General features: G+C 47.2%; 1 long non-coding RNA gene across 1 annotated transcript; it reads right to left on the reverse strand.

Moving 5' to 3' along the window:
* Nucleotides 1–365: 365 nt before the first annotated feature.
* On the reverse strand, nt 366–13980 carry LOC108448135. Its single transcript, XR_001863915.1, has 3 exons — nt 13971–13980; nt 8319–8325; nt 366–531 (listed from the first exon to the last, which is right to left on the reverse strand). It is a non-coding gene; the product is annotated as an uncharacterized LOC108448135 (long non-coding RNA).
* Between the last annotated feature and the right edge of the window lie 533 nt (nt 13981–14513).

Below are 14513 nucleotides of genomic sequence, written 5' to 3' on the forward strand. Positions count from 1 at the left end.
CTGGGGACAGCTCCCCGCACCGCCTGGCACCCCTCGGAGGCTCCCCCGCGCCGGGAGGGCCGGGGTCTGTCCCCAGCGAGAGAGCACAGCTCCGCAAACGTGCTCCGGCAGCCTCTGCCACCCCTGGTTCGCATTTCCCCGAAGGATGCCCAAAGGGATACCCCCTGAGGCTCCTGAGGATTCCGCAGATCGCTGAGGAAGAGCACGGGGTGAAGCACGGAGTCCTGACAGCTCCCCGCGACAGGGGCAACCCATCTTCGCCCCCTGCAGCTGCCCCAGCCGGGTCTATCCAATGACTCCAGAGTTTGCCCGGTCCCATGATGCATCCACTTGGAGCACTGCATCCAGGTCTGGGGTCCTGAGCCCAGGAAAGACATGGATCTGTTGGAGTGAAACCAGAAGAGGCCGTGAAGATGCTCTGTGGGCTGGAGCACCTCTCCTGCAAAGACACGCTGAGAGAATTGGGGTGTTCAGCCTGCAGAAGAGAAGGCTCCGGGGAGACCTTAGAACACCTTCCAGGACCTAAAGGGGCTGTTATAAAAAGGGAGAGCAGCTTTTTACACAGGCAGATAGTGTTAGGTCAAGGGTAAAATTTTTAGAACAGATACTCAGAATAAATTTTCAATGTGAGGGTGCTGAGGCACAGAACAGGCTGCCCAGAGGAGTTTTGGATGCCCCATGCCTGGAAGTGTTCAAGGCCAAATCGGATGGGGCCCTGAACAATATGATCTGGCGGGTGGGAATTGGAACAAGATGATCTGTAAGGTCCCTTCCCACCCAAACCAGTGATTCTATGAAAAAACAAACTGCAGATCAAATGCCTGAGCAGCAGCCACCTGCCAGCTTCACCAGGGCTTGCCGAAGCAGAGTCCAGAGATTCTGCACATCCCCTGTGACAAATGCCAGCGCCATTTGCCATGTGCTAAATCTGCCTTCATTCCCCGCACTCCTGGATGTTGGTGAAGTTTCAACTCTTCTGTGCTTCCCACACCGTGAGGTCACTTCTTGCTAAAACACATTTATTGTTGTGACAGCTATGCTTTGTGTAATTATCTGTTTATCAGCCGCCAGCCTTCTCTTACTAAGGAGATTGACACCTTCTTTTTTATTCATCGCGTCTGATTAGTCTTGAAGATAGATATCAGGTTAAACGAGCTTCCTGGGCCGATCAATCAGCTCCGGAGACGGCACGTCGTGTTGCTCAATGAAACTCCCCTGCTGCTCTACCTGTGTTGGGTGATTGCCTTTCCCTTCCCCCGGGACTGCAGCAAAAGGATCCAGGAGGTATTTGTTTTGCTTTTGTTAATTGAAAGGTGAAAACTCTTCTAATTAATGATCCAACTGCAGGGCCTCGTTGTGTCATTATTCCTTATTGATGAAAGAGGAATAACAGCCATCGGATAAATTAGGGCAGGCACGTTAGGACCTTCACAGTGCGCCTGAATTGCTTGTGTTGGCTCGTGAAGGACTGAGCATAAAGGGGCTCATTAAGAGTCACTTGATGACCAAAGGGATGCCCAGGATCACTGTACCCTGCTATTAGATGTTTCTGAGTTACACGCCCTGTTGGTAAGCCAGGAGCTCTTTGTGCCCTTCCTCATGTCCTTCCAGGAGCTGACCCAGCTCTTCTGCTGGTAGGTAGGAAATTTTGACCCACCCCCCTCATTCTTCCTGTTTATAGTTATATGATGATATATCCATCTTTTTTCTTACCCAGCATTGTCCTCTAACTCAAACAGTTGCTTCTGCACCCCCATGTCTTTGTCAGAGAGAGCACCCGAAGACAAGCACTCCTGTCTGTGCTCACCGAGCACTCCCAGCCTTCTCTGCAGGATAAGCTCTCCCCTCTGCTCTCTTTCTATCAATCTTTCTCTGAATTCCAGGGTAAATTCATCCTTCTTGAGGATGTGTGACCCACATATGCAGTATTCCAGGCAAGGACTTGTACAGACCTTGTGTGCTGGTAATGATATCTCGTTTTACTGCATCTGGGGAAAGTCCGTGCCATCCTTAGGTTACTGCTGCCTTTTTGATAACTGGAGCAAAGAGAGTGGCTGTCCTCACTAGCTCCCAGCCCCCAGTGTGTACCACAAGCTTCCAGCACTGTCTCCAGTGTCCGACCGCAGGGCTTTGCACTTCTCACAACATTTCATTCCATTTCTGCTGGTTCTTGGGGGAAAAAGGGGGGGAAAAAAAAAAGCTATGATTCTGCTCTCCACTGATCAGATCTCCGGAAAGTGTCTCAGTGGCTAATGAAATAAATACATTTTTGGCTTTTTGGGCTACTAAAGAAATGTCCTTAAAGAAAATCTGTCCCAAGACGTATCGAGGAAAATGTTTATTAAGATCCTCACTTGCTGCTGTCTGCTTGTAAATTAATTCTCTATCAACCTTATTTGTTCATCCGTTGAGAAACAACTTTTCTAGTTTCACCAATGACTTCTTGTAAAGTGCTTTCTCAAGAGTACCTTTCCAGGGAGGAGATTTACTGCCCTTCTGTTGAGGCTGTTTGTTAGCTTAGCCAAGGAGACACAAATCAGGTTAATCTGGCACGAACTTCCTGGCAACACCTCGCAGAATTTTGCCTTGCCAGCCTTCCTTTTCAACTGTTTGGGACTCTGAACCTTTGTCTACAGAAATCAAAGCTGCCTTTCCTACTGTTTGAATAAGTCCATGAATCAAATCTTCCTTCTGACAGCAGCCTCTGAAGTGTCAAACAATTCACCATGTTCAAGTCTTTCCCAGATTTCTACTCTGTGTATTGCCACCTCCCACCCCAGCCTTTTTTTCCCCCTAAAGATGGGGCAGACACTCCACTCAACCAGTCAGAGGTTAAGGAGAATATGAAATAACACTTGAATTTGAAAAAAGTTGTATTTGAAGGGAAACTTTCTTTAGTTGCATGAAACCCAACTTTATTCACAAAACTGAAGAGTTTAAAGACTTAATGGAGACATTTCCTCTGAAGCATCAATCGCCTTGTCCCTGCTCAGTGCACAGAATAAACTGGGCAAACACCTCTGCTGTGGCTGAGGTGGTACAGCAGAGGCTACAGCCAAGTCAGCCCCAAACTTGGCTGAGATGAAGACGACATCTAGTACTGCCTGCTCACAGCACTCTGAGCAAAGGACAGACAGGAGATATCACTGGAGTGCAAACAGTAATCACGAAGGTGGCTTCAGGGCACACGAGCTGTATACGCACGCACACAGCTATTTAAGTGCTTTGTAAAATGTCTCACCTCCTGAACCACTCTGAACCAGGCACGGAGATTCTGCAAGCCAAGCAATTGTAGGGGAGGGAGATCCAGCAAAGACTGGCACTTTTATATAGGCAATAAATCCTACTTCATGAAGAAACATGTTGAGGTAAAATTGCCAGTGGCTGTTTTAATAAGTATTTATGATACATAAAGGGATTTGATTCATAAACGCAGTAATTATGTCTTTACTACAAAGCAGTACAAATATAAAGCCTCCTACCTACTACACTGAAACTGTAATTGCGTCTCATTAAAGAATATAAGCAAATCAAAATTAAAAACTTGAGCGGGGGGGGAAGCTACCCAAAGTCTTGGTGGTTAGACATTATGGGCTTTGTGTTGTGCTATTCAATCAGCCTAAATACCTCATAAAATGGGGTGAAGCCCTGAACAACTGGGTGGTGTTTGGGCAGCCCAGAAGATGGTTTTGCTCACCTAGGCAGCAAGTTTCCAAGGAGATCTGTCCGTATAAAAGGCAAAACAGAAACCTTGGGTTTAATCTCAGACAAGTGGGACTTCCACCAGAACCTTCCATGTGGCTGCAATTGCACCATGCCAGTCATGGCAGAGCCACAAAGGAAGATTAAACCCTTCCTGATCCAAACATGGCTGAGGGATAGGCTGAAATAAGCATTTCAAATACTATTTAAGTGCACACATCTGAAGACAGAGTCTTTTGTGCTGTGGCAACAGAGAGGTGTAACATCACTGTATTCCCCTACTGCAGGCACCAGGTGGGTAAAGGGTGAATTAGTGCCACATTGACTTAATAACATCGCTGAGGTTCAGGCACTGGTCACAGAGGTGCCAGAGCCCAGCGATGGTTTTGTCCTCCAGGGTGACCTCATTCCACATGGCCTTTGCCAGGCTCCTATTGCTCCTTACTAGGTCTTCTCTCAGCATCTCTGGAGTTTCAGCCTTTTACCCTCTGCTCCATGCATCAACGTGGTTTTGGGGTGGGGGGTTCTCCCTCCTCCAACCCACACCTCATTCCTGGGCAGTTTGGGTCCCTGAAGGCACCAGGCTCTCCTCACCACGAGTTTCTTGTGGTCCAGTACAGCTTTTATTGCCCCAAGTCACTTCAGGCCCAACATCTGCCCACCTCAGTGGCCAGCCCTGCTGTGAGAGCACCTCCACAGCATGGCTGGAGTAGCGTCGCAGTTATCAATGCAACTTTCCTACCAAATGTTCTTTGGTCTAATCGCTTTCTTAAACTACACAAACACAATCTCTGCACCACGATCAATTATTTAACAGAAAATGATGCATTGAGTTAGAAACTAAATACCATTTAATATGCTTCAGGAATTCTAATTGAGAGATTTCACTGTACTGCTAATGAAAACTTTAACTTTGCGGTGTTTTCAAATCTTCCTTGAATATAGATAAGCCAATATCTATATACATTCTTTTAATGTCCAGAATTATTTTGCCATTTTAATGTAATCAGTCTTTCTATTTTGAAGAGGATGCCCTTGTAGGTTATTTGTTTTCCTTCTGTTTTGCAAATTGTTCCCTTTTCAGGATTGTTTGTTTAGTGTCAAGAGGTTATTAAACAAACCAAGCACAGTCCTTAAACTAATCAGCTAGAAGTGACAATAGAGATCAGGAATAATTCAATATTAAAGAGGTTACTTTTAAAATTGATCTGAAAATGTAACGCATTGGGGGGAAGGGGAAGAACATGCACATCTCTTATTAAAGTTGAAAAGATGAGCTGGAGGGACCAGATGCCTTAAAAGCACGAGCCAGGAGCCCCCATTGATGCAAAGAGTTGAGCCCCAACATGCTCCAGCCAATTTCTTAAACTAATCAGCTAGAAGTGACAATAGAGATCAGGAATAATTCAATATTAAAGAGGTTACTTTTAAAATTGATCTGAAAATGTAACGCATTGGGGGGAAGGGGAAGAACATGCACATCTCTTATTAAAGTTGAAAAGATGAGCTGGAGGGACCCATGCCTTAAAAGCACGAGCCAGGAGCCCCCATTGATGCAAAGAGTTGAGCCCCAACATGCTCCAGCCAATTTCCACATGTTCTCCCCACTAGAGTGCTCAAGTGAAAACCCCACGGGCCTTGCAAGCAGGTGAGGGCTGCTTCTCCACTGACCTTTGCTATCAGTCTTTACCAGTCTTTGGGATCTTTTTCTAAGTACTTCACATGCTACCACCACTTAGGGGGGACCCTGGCCCTTGAGCTCAACACTGCAACTGGTCTTTCTATGTGGTCTGTAAGTCTGGGTCTCTCCAACAGACAGTTCATTAGTTAATTAACACAAATCACTGTGGATCTCTGCCTGTGCAACTTTTGGCACTTTTTTCAGTGTCTCCTCTGAAGTTTGTTCAGCATGCTGCCTTGAGCAGGGTGGTGTTCCCCCTGGTTTACACACTTTCTCCTCTCTCCTTCCACTGTCCCACAGCTGGTCAAAACACAAAAAGGGAACAAGAAGAAAACCATCCATTAAGGGACTTTCTGAAGGAGTTTCAGTCTGAGTCATTTTGGCTGGGTGCTAATTCTTATGTAGTAAGGACCATACCTCTGCCAAGGACTCAGCGAACTCCTGGCACTGTAAGTAGTATTTTCCATCCCAAGGGCTTTACATCCTTTCCACAGACTTCTGCCGGTGGAAGGCAGTGCAGGAATGAGATCTGTGCTGGCCAAGTGTCCTCTTGCAGAAGCAGCTCCTCTAGGACCAGCAGCAGGTCACTGTGGCTGCCAACCTGCCCTGCAAAGCACCTGGAGATCAACCTCAGCAAACCACAGGCACCGCTGGGTTTGTCAGCAGTTACAGGCAGAGCCAGGCTGTTGCTGAGCACTTTCAACTCACCTGGCAGGTAGGTCATCCTGGACATTTCCCGAAGGGACAGCCCTGTGGTGTCCTTTGGTGCCTCATCACAATGTCACCGCCCTCGCGGTTCCAAAGGAGTGCTCCTTATCCTGGCTGTATCCACACGTGCAGAGCACGGCCTCTCCTTGTGCAAGAGGACACAGCAGGCAGTTTGTGAAGTACACCTGCCCAACACTGCTCACCCCACGAGCCCTCATGCCCACCAGCCAGCTATGAACAACCCTCATGTTGCCCGGTGTTTAATCAGTCCAGCACTCCTGATCGAAGCAGAGCAGAAAGCTCTGGTGTCCCTGGTTTCAAACACAACTGACATGTTGAATTAACATAAAATCACCCTTTCATCATAATTTTGGGCAAAAGATCCTCCAGCCAGGCTATTTATACCGAAGACACACAGCACAGAACATGGCGTGAGTCCTCTGGTGCCACTTGCTCGCGGTGCTAATTGTTTGGGAAGTGTCACCAGGATCATCGCTCTGCTCATGTTGTGACTGACTTTGGGAAAATTAATTTAAAGGGAGCAGCTGGTAACAGTCCTGATCTTTCAGAGGCAGCAGCACTGTGCCTTACAGTGTGTTTCTCTCTTGCATAAGGATGCAACAAGCAGTGGCAGAGTCCCCATGCATGGGACAGACTTCTTGTGTCTTTAAAAAAGAGCAAACACCTACATTTCACCTCTATAGTGCAGGAGATGTCTAGAAATCCCTCTCTGCACTCTCCATGTGCCCATCAGCAAGGGGTACAGCAAATAGCTTCCAGCAAAGCTGCTGCTGTGGAAACTGCTGGCTGGGCACTTTCATGATGCTGTAAGTTGGCTTTGGGGGTTTTTGAATATTTTTCTTCTTCTTGATGTCACTTGAAATCAGATTTAAGCCGAACTGAAAAAAATAAGCCATTCATAGGAGTAGATTTTGTAAATTTACTGGTCTCATTGAACTTAAAACTTCCCTGTTTATTTAAAGCAGCTGAGGGGAAGGAAGGAAGAGTGGAAGGGCAAAATCAGACAACAAAGCTTCTGTTGTAAGCCTGGGTAGGGAGAGCTGCTGTCTATCACAGACAGGGACTCTTAAAAGCAGAAATTATATAACCACTGAGGCAACCAAAAACCAAGTGCTACTTTCCCTTTTTAAGATATTCGGGGTACAGTTGTCTTCAAAATAGGGAAATAATATATGCATTAAGAAAAACCTGCAAACCCAAGTGAGGAATAGGACACTGAAAAGAGGACAAACACCACAATCTAAGTCACTTTCTTTGTTACAAACCCAGGATAAACAAAGCTGTTTAATAAATATTGATATTGTTTGTACATCCTGCCTTTGGAAATGAATAGCAAAGTGATGCTCTAGTCCCTTTCCCCCTCTGAAGAGACACTAAGCTCAACACTGTGCATCTATATGCACCCCAAACTGTTTTTTGGAGAAAGCTGGAAAACAAGTTCACAGCAATGTTAAAATATCCACAACAGCTTTCGCAAGTGTTTAGCTGACACCACCCTTTACTCATCTGTCTGTTTAATGCCTAGGAAAATTAGGCTTTCCCAGCATGGAATAATCATGGCAATGATTATGCTGGGACCAAGTGTTTTGGGACCAAGGAGTTATTGCAAGGTGGCTCTGAGGGTTCCCTTGGATAATCCCCTTGGGCAGGACAGGGTGCACTGCTGTATCTCTAAAGGCTCCTCGGCAGACCTGAAGCAGGTTCACTTTCTATCTCAAACTGGTCTTTGTTTTCCTTGGGACAACCCTAACAAAGCCTTCCAAGCTGGGTCTTGGCTTCATGTTTCACTCTACTACCACAGACCTGATATCCCTTTCCCTCCCATGTCTCCCACCTCTGTCCTATGTAAAAGCTCATCCATTGCTACAGACTCAGCTTCCCTTCAAACTGCTGTCTCCCAAAAAAGCTCTGTGCCCAACAGCCAGCCCCCCACACTGTCTCTAAAAAGGGACACAGTGACAGTGCCACAGCAGTGTTTGGTCTTGCTCGTCCCTGCTGAAGCTTTTTAAACATGTGTCAATGTGTTCTGTAAATATTGAAGCAAAGCTCCAAGGCAGGGAGGCACATCCCCTGCAGTCACAGGGCTGCAGTGCAGTGAGCTCACCAGACCACCCCACCTGGCATCCTAACGGTGTCCCTTAATTCACAACATCCCCAAGAACACACAGAAACCACCATGGTGGTGGCAAAGGCACAGTTAAACCACCTCCAGGCTCCTCTCCTGCTACCGACAGGAGCCATCAAGCCTGTCCTAACTCTGGCCGGCATCTCCAGCACCGCCATCGGGAAGAGAGGCTTCTTTCCCTCCTGTCTCCACAGGCAAGGACGATGCTCCCCCAGCACCAAGGGTACTGCTGCCACATCAGGCAGCTGACTGCTGGACAGATCCCACATTTTCCCCGTCCCACCTTCTGCAGAGTCCCTGCAGCAGAAGCCTGCAGAACAAGAGGCCAGGTGACATCAGGGGGTGCCTCTTGTTTTGCAGGTTTGTATTGCAGAGGCTCTGCAGAAGACTGGATGAGGAAAACACAGTGATCCTACAGAGGAAATGCTCATTTCTTCAAGGATGTAGAAATAATGAGCATAACCCTGCCAAAGCCTATTGTTCCAAAGAGTGCTGGAGCACTGGACTCTGCGAGGTCCCAGCAGGTGAGCACCAGTGCAGCACCCCAGCAGTGCACAGGGGATGGGCACCAACAGGGCTGGTTTCTTGTTCTCTGCTGGAGCAAAAGGCCAGGTTTCAGTATGTTTGGAGCAGGCTGCCAGCACTTCCACAATATATTTAGCCATTTTGAGTCTTACCAGTCCTACAGCTTTGAGTCTTACAGCTTACAGTGCTGTAGGTGAACTTTTCTTTCCTTGTTTTTGGCTTGAAATTGAATTCCAGACCCTTATGCATATTCTCATCAGATACTCTCCTTGGAAATGCCCAAGGAGTTCCCTGTGATTAAGCTGGAGCAATTTAACAGCTTTGATAGGCTGGGCAGGAGGGCAGCTTCCCCTTCAGCTGGAAGGTTCCTCTTCACACCTGATGGGTGGTAACCATGTACAAATCCTGTCATTGCTGTAACAATTCAAAGTCTGGCTCCAACAGGCTCCGGTGGCTCAGACCTTGAGGGATCCACCTTCCTGGAGGTTCAAGCTAACACATTTGCCTTCTCTATTCGATAGCCCCACCCATGAGGGGAGAACTCCCAGCTGATGGGACAGTTGCTTTCTAGACCACCCTGGTTCAGTCATTTGCAATCACAGAGCCAAGCCCTGACCTCCATCAGCAGTTGCACCTCGACCATCAGCTCCAGCATCCTTGCCATGACAGTGACAGCAGCTTCATATTTCAGGATTTGTCTGGCTGCTCTTTGCCAAGTGCCAACCCTCATCAGGAGAAGAACGTGGCTGGTGAGCGAAGGTGCTCCGGACCACAGCCCCAGCTGCCCTCTGTCACCCTGCACTGATGTAGGGAGAGCAAGGAGTGAGTTACACACGCCAGGACAGGGAAGGAGAGTGGAAAGCATCAGCTTGAAACTCTCTGACATCCTTGCACAAGCACAACACACTTCTGGACCCACAGCCAACGCACTCTCGATGCTCACTGTGCAAACAACAGTGCTGGAGAGTACATGCCCCAGCTGTTTGTTTTCTCTGCTAGTCAGATGATGACATGATCCACTAAAAACTATCTTTTAAATGTGCACGTCTCATTTAAACTACCTGGGGGTGTTTAATTATGGCTTAGCTCTAGCACACACTGCTGCTGCTGCATCTTATTTTATATAAGTGCCTGGGTGAACCCCCAGGCTCTGTGCCCTCTCCTGCACTACACCACTGGGATTACATAGGGATGTACATAACGGATATTTACAGTGCCCTCTGCCTTCCCCTGCTCTCCCTAGAATAATGCAGTGCTGAGCATCATTTATTCTGTATATTTTTATCATCACCTTATCAGCTTCTCTGGTGGTGGAGAGGTAATTTGCATTTAGCAGCTTCCCTTGAAGAGAAAGCAAAAATTAACATTCAGATGTAGGTAGAACAAGAAGTGGAAGATAATATAACACTCTTTGCTCTCACACTGACCATGCATCATCCCTCCCCAAGTTTTTGTCCACTAAGCTTTGGGAGAGGCAGTGTGAAGGTTTCCTCTGAAACAGCAGCTGGGGGCAAAACCATCGAGCCCAGTCAGTGTGTAAACAAACCACTACATGAGCAAGCCTGGTGGGTGTCTGCATCAGCAGGTAATGCTTGATGCACTCTTCTTCACCATCCCCTTACGTGTTCATCAGTGTTCCTTACACACAGAGCGTTATTTGCATTGCACTCTGACTTTTTGCAGGTGACAGACCCTCACAGCTCTAATCTCTGCAGATCACACTGGTTTGCCTCAATCTTGATGTGCTTTTTACCTCTCTAATTTTGGGGTGAGATCAAGGACGAAATTACACCTGAGAGATACCCTTCATGGAGGGTAAGTGCTGAATAGAGGGGTGGGGGTTTTCTGGTTTAGTTTAGTTGGCTAAAAACCTACCAGGAATATTTTTTAAAGGCTTTACCCCGAGGATTGCTATTAGCAGAAGTTTCCTCATTCTGCACCAAAATTTGAGAATCAGAAGGCTAAAAGAACCATGTCAAATCATTCCCTTTTTTCTCCCTCCTTGCTCCACGCAATGTGGAATGGGCTAATGCTGATTTGCATTAAAATCATTTTAATCAGCAGACCACACAGACCCCTTTTGAAGAAGGTGGGAGTTCTGCCAAGGTTTCACCCTCTCTGAAGCACAGCCTCACTTCCTCACCCTCCGGCTGCATGGACTCCCACTGCCTGCACAGGCTAAAATAAAACTATCCCGTGGAGATCCCACACCTGTGGCTTCTCCCAGGTGGCACAGACTGCACCAAAACATGCAAATTTGCAGTGTGGTTATTTGATGCTGAGACACTCTCCCTTCTCTATTCCAGAAACGTGTTTTTCAGAGGCACTGTAGTACTTGCAAAGGCAGGGCTTGGCCACCTGCACCAAAGCATGGACTGCCCCAAACACAAAGCGAAGTGACCTGTATTGCTCTCTGGGTCCATGCTTAGAGATCTCCTTTTCTCCATAGGAGCTGAAAGGAGAGAGCATGAGAAAGCTGGGAAAGCCCAGAGGTAGCAGCCGTGTTCCACTGCAATGAAGGACAGTCACAGCTGAGGAAGTGATGGGATGGCACTTCAGATAGAGAGGAAGAGGAACTGCTGTGCACAGCAGAGATCAGTCATCACTGCAGGACAGTGGTGTGGACACCAACCTTGCACGTGGTTTGGGAAGCAGATGGACTCGTGGAGGAAACAATACAAAGTCACCACATCAGGCTCAGAAGGTCCGAGCCAGGTCCCAGAAAGCTGAGACTAAGGAGCACTGGAAATGTGACAGTCAGCTCGCGGGCAGGGTGATGGCAGCTCCAGCCATGTTTTCACAGACACCAGAGCACAGAGGATGAAGTGTGCACTGGTCAGCTGAGATGAGTAATCCCACCAAATTTTTGTAATTTGTCTTCCTAGAGACATATATGGGTCATGGTCTATTTCAGTTATATAGGTGGAAAGTCACAGACTCACAGAATCACAGGACAGTTAAGGTTGGAAGGGACCACTAGAGGTTATCTAGTCCAACCTCTCTGCTCAAGCAGGGTCCCCTAAAAAACCCAGGATTGTGTTCCAGCAGCTTTTGAATAAAACCCAGATAACTCCGTGAGTTACAAATAGCTCTACCCAATAATTAATTTCTGGGCATAGGCAGCGATATGGGATACACATCATAAGGTCACCCCAAGACAGACCACTAGAGGTTATCTAGTCCAACCTCTCTGCTCAAGCAGGGTCCCCTAAAAAACCCAGGATTGTGTTCCAGCAGCTTTTGAATAAAACCCAGATAACTCCGTGAGTTACAAATAGCTCTACAGCCCTGCATGCTGCTATCACCAAAATAAATGCAGTCCCTGTGAGCCAAGAGCAAGGCTGGACAGCACCCCAGAGAGAGGCTTCCAGGAGAGGCTGGAGGAGGAACCTTAAAGCAGGCATGGCTGGAGACTGCCTTTACACCTGTACTCTGCTGGCATCTTGCAAGTCCATCAGCCTTGAAGAATCCTCCAAGCTACACTGCTAATGCCAGATTTTAATCGGTGTTACTATTGGGCTGCACAGATGAGCTGCCCACAGGTCAGTCCAGCCTGCTGTTGGTGACTGCAAGTGACACCAGACCCGAGGTGTGCAAAAGCAGGAAAATCTGCCACACTATTTCCCTGTGCCAAGCCTAACTCCATCTCTCTGTTGATCACTTTATTGACACAACTGGGAAGCCCACAAATCCAATCAAACAGCAAGGAAGAGCCAAATATTACAAAACTACCAGATGAGTAACAGAGAAGAGGAAAAATAAACTTTTTTTTTTTTTAATTTAAGCCCAGAATCAATCTGGGAGGGATATGTAATAAATATATTAAGCAGATGTATGTATAGTTCTGCAGTACCTCCAACAGCTTTATCTGACATGAATTTCTAATGCAATTGAATCTGATTTCACTTCCCAATGATCTCATCTCAGTCACTGTCACATGTCCCACCGCTGCCCCACCGTGTGATGCCGGCTCAGCCGAGCGCCAAGGCAGCAGTGGCTGAAGCACTACATCCTCCTCTGATGGGCTCAGCTCTTCCAGGCATTGGGACCTGCCCTGCTCGGCTGCGAGAGACGCGGGGCCTGGCGGCAGCTGATGAATCACAGGAGTCACTGTTTGTGACTCTTAATGAAGTGTGAGTCAGCACCGCCCCTGTAAACCCTGTCCTGCAGAGCCTTAAATACAGCACCTCTGGCCCGGGATGGAAACAAGAGTAGTCAGACCCTTGTGAATCAAGTCAAAGCAAACTGAAGATGAGACTTGAAAAGCGTGAATGTTTTTACAGTGGGGTTTCTTTTTTCTTTTGAAAAAATATCATTTTTCCATTTGATGATCTGAACCAATAGGAGGGAAAAACAAAAAAATCCACAAGCAGCATACACAGACTATGCCATCCCCTTTCCTTTTACATCTCAAAGATTTCTTTCAATGAACACTGTGTTTTCCACATGTAGAATTGACACATCAAATCTGGAAGTGCATTAGGACTTGAAGAGGAGACCTCAGAAAGCCCCCACAAAACCAGAGATGCTGGACAAAGGGGCTACAGGAACAGGAAAATTAAACAGCAGGGACACAGGGATACATAACATTGAGATAAACCTCTGCATCGCTCACACAGCTACCAACGGCGAGTTACATAGGAAAATACTTTGGGTTATGCTGGTTGTTTTCTAACAGACAGTCTGCAGATTACACAGATTAAAAAAAAACAGTAAAAAATTCAGAAGCATTCTGACTTGGTGTGGGACACTATGGTGAAAACACTGCGCGTTCAGTCCCGCTTGGGGTGAATGGAGCTGTGTGCTGGTGCATCAGGTACATAGGGACAGCACTCCTGGAGCTCAGAGGTGTTTAAGTTTCTCTTATTCATGACTTCAAAGGGACCTGAGTGTTAGATGCCTGCTGATCAGCAGGTCCATATTTCCATCTTCTTACCATAGATGCAAAAATAATGTGCTCAGACAGATGCCAAAATAATATGCTCAGATTTGTAGAGGTTATGCCAAAAGAGCACCCAGTGTGGTGAGAACACCTTTGCATGGTCATTCAGTAGAACTTGGGGGGGGCCCTGGGCATCATGAGCTCTGGCAGTCTGGAGCTATGACAACAGGGAACTCACTCCCTGCAAGAGTCCTTCCACCAGCATCACCTTGCCCACACACCATCACCCCATGTACATCCACCTGCCTTTCCAAAATGGACCTAACAGAGATGTAGTCTCTCTGGTGTGCAGAAAGAGCATTGCTGGCTGCACAGAAACACACCAAACTTCATTTTTCGAGGGCTCTATTACAGGCAGGCAGATGGGTGTATATATCTCTGCAGATCCACGGAGAAAGGAAAGGTGATGGAAAATCAATAGTGCATATGGTCTGAGGAGTCACCTGGCTCAGCTCCCTGTCCCAACACAGCTGTGTTACAGCCAGATCTGATGGATATCTAGTGCACTCTTAGAGTCCTTCTGTGCCAGAGACCCAGCATTCCCAGGCAACCTGCTCCCACACCTCACCATCCAAAAATTTCCCTTTCTCTTTAACCTTGCTACTGCACCTCAAGGCCCTCCCTCTTTCCTACCCAAAATTATCTCAGTAACACATTTCCCTTCCTCTCTTGTCCTTAAGGACCATCCTTCTTGACTTTCCAGCACATGTCCTGCCACGCACTGCCTCCAGGTAGAGGTAACTTGCATCTCTGTAATTCTCTCCTGGTATTTTTACATCTATTTCCTCTGTTTTGTCAAGACCACTTTA

Source organism: Corvus brachyrhynchos, unplaced genomic scaffold, assembly GCF_000691975.1.
Source record: "Corvus brachyrhynchos isolate BGI_N302 unplaced genomic scaffold, ASM69197v1 scaffold126, whole genome shotgun sequence".
Classification (NCBI taxonomy): domain Eukaryota; kingdom Metazoa; phylum Chordata; class Aves; order Passeriformes; family Corvidae; genus Corvus; species Corvus brachyrhynchos.